The sequence below is a fragment of the Herpailurus yagouaroundi genome, unplaced genomic scaffold, assembly GCF_014898765.1.
Source record: "Herpailurus yagouaroundi ecotype Mexico unplaced genomic scaffold, PumYag 190, whole genome shotgun sequence".
In the NCBI taxonomy this organism is placed as follows: Eukaryota; Metazoa; Chordata; class Mammalia; order Carnivora; family Felidae; genus Herpailurus; species Herpailurus yagouaroundi.
The window spans coordinates 8,158,055-8,163,962 of NW_024412421.1; positions in this window are offsets into that span (position 1 = coordinate 8,158,055).

Consider the following 5,908-nt stretch of genomic DNA (forward strand, 5'->3'; position numbering starts at 1 on the left):
ATAAGTAAATATTTCAAAAACCACGAAAAACATCAACTCTCCATTTTTCCCTTCCCCAGCCCCCTGGCACCCACCATTCTACCTCCTGCCTCTATGAATCTGGGTGTCCTAGGTGCCTTAGATAAGTGGAATCACACAGCATTTGTCTTTTTGTGACCACTTTTGTCACTCAGCACAAGGTCCTCAGGTTTATTCATCTCGTAGCAGATGTCCGAACTTCCCTCCTTTGTAAGGCTGCATAATACTCTGCTGTATGTAATATCACATTTTTGTTTATCCACGTGTCCATGGACAGACACGTGGGTAGCTTCCACGGTTGGCCGCCGTGAATGATACTATGAACCTTCCCAGGACCCCGCTGTCAACTCTTTTACGCATAGACAGGCACGCTTCACTGTATTGTGCTTTGCGAATGTTGCATTTTTTTACAAACTGAAGGTTCAGGACTTCAGTGGAGGAAATTGCGGATGCGGCAGAAACAGTCAGGGAACCAGAATCAGAAGTGGAGCCTGGGGCGCCTGGGTGACTCAGCAGGTTAAGCGTCCAACTTCGGCCCAGGTCATGATCTCGCGGCCCGTGGGTTCGAGCCCCGCGTCAGGCTCTGTGCTGACAGCTCGGAGCCTGAGCCTGCTTCCGATTCTGTGTCTCCCTCTCTGTCTCTCTGCTCCTCCCCCACCTGCACTGTCTCCATCTCTCAAAAAATAAATAAACATTTAAAAAATTAAAAAAAAAAAAAAAAGCAGCAGAGCCCGAAGACGGGATGGAATCACTGCCATCTCAGGATACAACTTCACCAGATGAGAAGTTGCTTAGAGGTGAGCAAAGAAAGTGGTTTCTTGAGAGGGAATCCGCTGCTGGTGAAATTGCCGTGAAGGTTGTTGGAATGACAGCAAAGGACTTGGCCCATCGCCTAAACTCAGTTGATAAAGCATCGGCAGGGCTCGAGAGAACAAACTCCAATTCAGAAAGAAATTCCGCTGGGCGTAGAATGCTCCCGAACAGCCCTGCATGCTACCGAGAAATCGGTGAAAAGAGCCAACTGACGCTGCGAACGTCATTGTTGTTTTACGGGAAGAAATGCCGCCGTCACTCCAGCCTTCAGGAACCGCCACCCTCATCAGTCAGCAGCCATCCACCTCCAGGCGAGACCATCCACCAGCCAAAAAGATTAGGGCTCTCTGAAATCTCCGCTGACAGTTAGCATTTTTCAGCAATGAAGTATGTTAAAATCCAAATATATACGTTTTTAAGGCCTACTGCTGTTGCGCACTTAATGGCCTTCGGTACGGCATAAACACAATTTTTATATGCACTGGGAAACCCAAAACTTCATTTGACCGGCTTGATTACAGTATTCGCTTTATTGAAGCGGTCTGGAGCTGAACGTGCCGTGTCTCCAAGGTGTTTCTGCACCTCGGGGTGGAATTACTGGCTTATATGGTAATTCTGTGTAATTTTTTGAGGAACCACCATATTGTCTTCCAAAGCGACAGCACCATTGCACATGCCCACCAACACAGGCGACTTCACTTTTTAAAAGCAAAAAAAAAAAAAAAAAAAAAAAAAAAAAAGCAAAGCTCTTCGAGGTGTCTGCCTGACGAAAGGGTCGCCCGACTTTGAAAATATATATATAATCTCCCAACAGCAATAGTTTTCAACCCTGGTTGCGTATGAGAATCATCTGGGGAGCTTATCAAAAAATAGTAGTGTGTGTGTGTGTGTGTGTGTGTGTGTGTGTGTGTGTGTTACAGGGCGTGGGCAGGTGGATGGACTCTGCAGACCAATGAGTCTAGAAGAGGTATTCTTTCCGTTGGCACAGGTCACTCCCCAAGCAGCCTGGGTCAAGAGCCACTGCCCTTGCACCACCAGCTGGTCCTACAGCCAGCTTTTAAAATAACTCGTCTTTCTCCTGCTACGTTTGCCTTTCTGAGGACCCAGCTCCAGGAAGCAATAGACATGTCCCTGGAATCATGAGTGGTGTTGGGCATGGAGGTGGTGACACACAGTTTCCTGGTGTGATAGCGGGTGTGTTGAAGACAGACGCCATCTGGAGTAGAGAGGGGCAAGGGCTGGGACTGGGCTGGTCACACCCTGTGCCTTCAGCACCTTTCCGTTTTCAGGGACATCTCTAGGGCCACCCTGTCCCAGGCTCTTGGCATCTCTCCCTCGGGGAGTGCACCTCCCTACCCCCACCAATCACATGCATTCTAAGCCTGCGCGGGCGGGGTCTTCTTTTCATGCCCAGCTCGGTCCAACTTCCTGATCTTCGTCCCTCAACCAACATTAAAATAACCTTCCGGGTCAGAATCCGCCAAGAGACAGGCAGCAAGGACCTCCTTTTTTACACTTCTCCCCTTGAATCTAAATAGCCTTTTTATTCTGCAGTGGAGATTTCTGGAGTATCGCGCAGCTTGGTTATCTTCCTAGGGAGGCACAAACATCCAGGGGGATTTTAAACCTTGCTTTGGTCAAGCAGACTGAGGCAAGGCCACAGTATGTGCTTTAAATGATCTAGAACGATGAAGACTGGTTGGGATTTTTTTTTTTTTTCTCCAAGAGTGGCCCTTGTAGGTTTAATTGTAAAGTGTAATTACTTCAAGACATCATAATTTGTTGTGTACCGTATAAATCAGCCGAACTCCACGGAATCATGTTTTTAATGTAGACCCCAAATAAAATGTTCTTTTATGACATAGCAGATGTTTCTTAATTCACTAGCGCCATGCATTGGGGTATTAAGATTATTCCTTGGCATTTTATTATGAATAACATACTTGCTCCATCATTAAGTGGGCCATTAAAGACATAAACAAGCTTTTATGCCCTGGTTTTCAACAGCTGCTGGTGGTCTACCAAGTGATAATCCAGCTTTCAGCAAATATATTCTTCAGCTCTAAGAAATAAATACATTTAATAGGGCAACTCCAGGTCATTCCACAGCTTCTGGGATCCTGGCTTGGGAAAAATTCTTTACGCTGGAAAAATGGACTGAAGGGCGAGTTGTTTTGAAAGCACGTGCTTCCTTCCGAAAGCGTGTGTGTTTGTGAGTGCGAGTGTGTGTGTGTGTGTGTGTGTGTGTGTGTGTGTGTGTTTCTTTAAAATAAACTAAAAATGTAAACGGAAAGAAACAGAGGGACGCGTCCGAGAGAGACACAGCGTTTTGTAGACGGTGCGGGAGGCTGTTCTGTTCCTCAGCAAATGGGAAGACACGCTCACCAATCCTATAACCTGCACTTTGAAGGAAATCAGCTGAGTCGGTTATATGCAGCAAACAAAGAGAGGGGACGAACGGCGGAGGTCACAGGCCCTGTTCAGTCACCGGCTTCGAATCTGAGCGGATGTGACCCCTGTGGGACAATGTTCCCAAGGTGTATGGGGAGGAGTCTCATGTCTCTAACTCGGATGGGAGCCAGATAAGCGTTCCCTCTCCCCCACCTTGGACTTCCTAAAGATAACAACTCCGGGCAGCCGAGGAGAAGAGCTAGGGGGGGCGCTGAGATAGGAAATAGCGAGGCTGTATTATCGTTGGCGCGCCCGGTCCTTGCTTCCTGTGCAAAGGTAGCTCTGAAGGGTGCGAAACTTTACAGCGCTAAATGTACACAATGACATCCTACAAGCGACTGTTAGAGGGAGAAGGCGGGGGGGGGGGGGGGGGGAAACCGGTGGGAATTTGGCAGAAACTCTCGGATACCCTGCCACCCTCCTCCATTCCCCCCCCCCCACCCCACCCCCACGGAAACTCAGGACGCTGAATGAAAGAAGGAGAAGGGGAAAGTGGAACTCATTTTCAAGTCCGTCCAATTCCAAATCTATTACAAGATCTGTCAGCAACAGGAGGTGGGAGGAAGAGTTCCAATGTATATAGCGAATCGGGTAGCATGGACCTTCACCGGGGATGACTCCTCAGTACCTGGGAAAGACCGTCTCAGTATTCCTGGTCCTAAGGTTATGGAGGAAAAGACACTGGGGTGAAATATTAAGCACCTTGTCCTAAATGACAAGAGATATGGCAGAGAATGCCTGTAGGAAGGCCTTTTGTCTTTTGTTCCTTTTCCCTAAATAGGATTTAGTAATAAATTTTCTTTTCCTTTTTTTTTTTTGGTTGCTGATGAGGGTTTATTTTCTTTCTGTGTTCTATTTCATTTTGCAGTTGGATGTACTATTGTTCTGGGGCCCGTGAAAACAGGGGAGGGGGGCAGGAGGCAGGAACCACATTGTGAGTGAACTTGGCAGAAGGAGAGGAGGAGGGTAACTTTCCCGTCCGGTTCGGTATCTGAGGTCTGCAGTGCTCCTGCCTCATCAATCCTTCCACGGCCACAACTAAAATATTCCTGGGCCCCGACAGAGCCACGGATGGACCCAGCGTGGCCTTGTAATTTTTTTTTTTTCTTATTTATGCTCACCTTATTGGGAAAGCGACGTTTGATGTTACTTTTCCATTATGTTAATTACAACTGTAAGAGGATTTTATTGTGCCCTCGATGACATCACTTTGGAAACATCATTCAATTGGGTGGCCCGCTTTCCTCTGGATGATTGTACAAAATAAACAGTCAAGCCTTCTTTTTATAGCCACAGACCGTGTCTCTAAACGCGTGCGCGCATGCACACACACACACACACACACACACACACGTGCATTTTTCACCACGTCCGAAAGGAAACAGAGCTTCCAACCTCACAGCATTCTACATGACTTTGAATTAATATCGGTCTATTAAAAAGAGCTGTAATCAGAAGAAAAAACTTAGCCCAATTCGCACAGCAAATACATTTCACAGTTGTTTTGGACAAATGCCCTCAGTGAATATGTTTAAAGTCATGTACAACAGGAATATGTTATCACAAGTAACCATGCTTTAATAAACACTTCATCTTTTTGTATTGCTTTCTTTCCATCACAATAATAGAAATATAACACCATATATCACTGTAGAACACATTTCCACATAAATGCTGATAAGCACAAAATATTTTTCATCATTTACATTTTAACTGTAATAATATATGGCAGGATTAAAGCTGCATCCATCATGTGTCTAACTAACCTTGCCGTAATGAATTTTTAAATGTAATGGTTTCTGTCGCAAAGTAAAATCGTACATAATGTCTAGTGACACAGTACGCTGGTGGATAGGTGCTTTTTAAAATGTAAATGCAACTTCGTTTTTAATTAGATTTATAAACTTCGCCACCTCCACTCTCAGCCAGCACCCCCGCCCCCGCAGGATTATTTCAAGCAAGAAACACAGGAGGCATGAATATGTGAAGTACCACCAAAGAGCGCACTCCTTGAGTTATTTAAAAATCACTCGCTTGTTGGAAATTCTGTGAATTCAGGGTGGGTGCGTGTGTGTGTGTGTGTGTCCTCGTGCGCGAAGCGGCACCCAATGGAAACAAAAGCTTATGGGCCATCAGAGTGCGGAAAGCATTCTAGGGGTACCCCCTGTCCGCCAGCCCCCCGGATCAGATTTGGGGGACGGGGGGCACGGGACGGGGGGGGGTGCTGTGTGCCGTGAGGATCTGGGTCAAGGACAAATACATTCCTCCCTCTCTGCTTGAAGTAACAAATAAGCCGACTCACCAGAGAAGAATCATTAAAAATAATTTGCACAAGCTTTCGGTGGTGGGAGCTCTTTTTTGATACAATATTTCCTTCCGTGATTATCACTGCGGACATGTTCCAGCCATATGGAAGCGAGCTGGGCTGGGAGCTCCCTCAATACCTGAGTGGTTAATTAAGAGCCGTTGCCCGGCCACAAGAAGCAGGTTTGAAATCCCTCTTCAGTCTCCGACAATGAGTAGCTTTTTTAGCAGCAGAAGTCACCAGGGACAGCCAGAAGCGAGGGTAATTATTTGAGATAACACACAGCTGAAAAGAGTGTGTGTGAGTGCAGAGGGGGGCGGG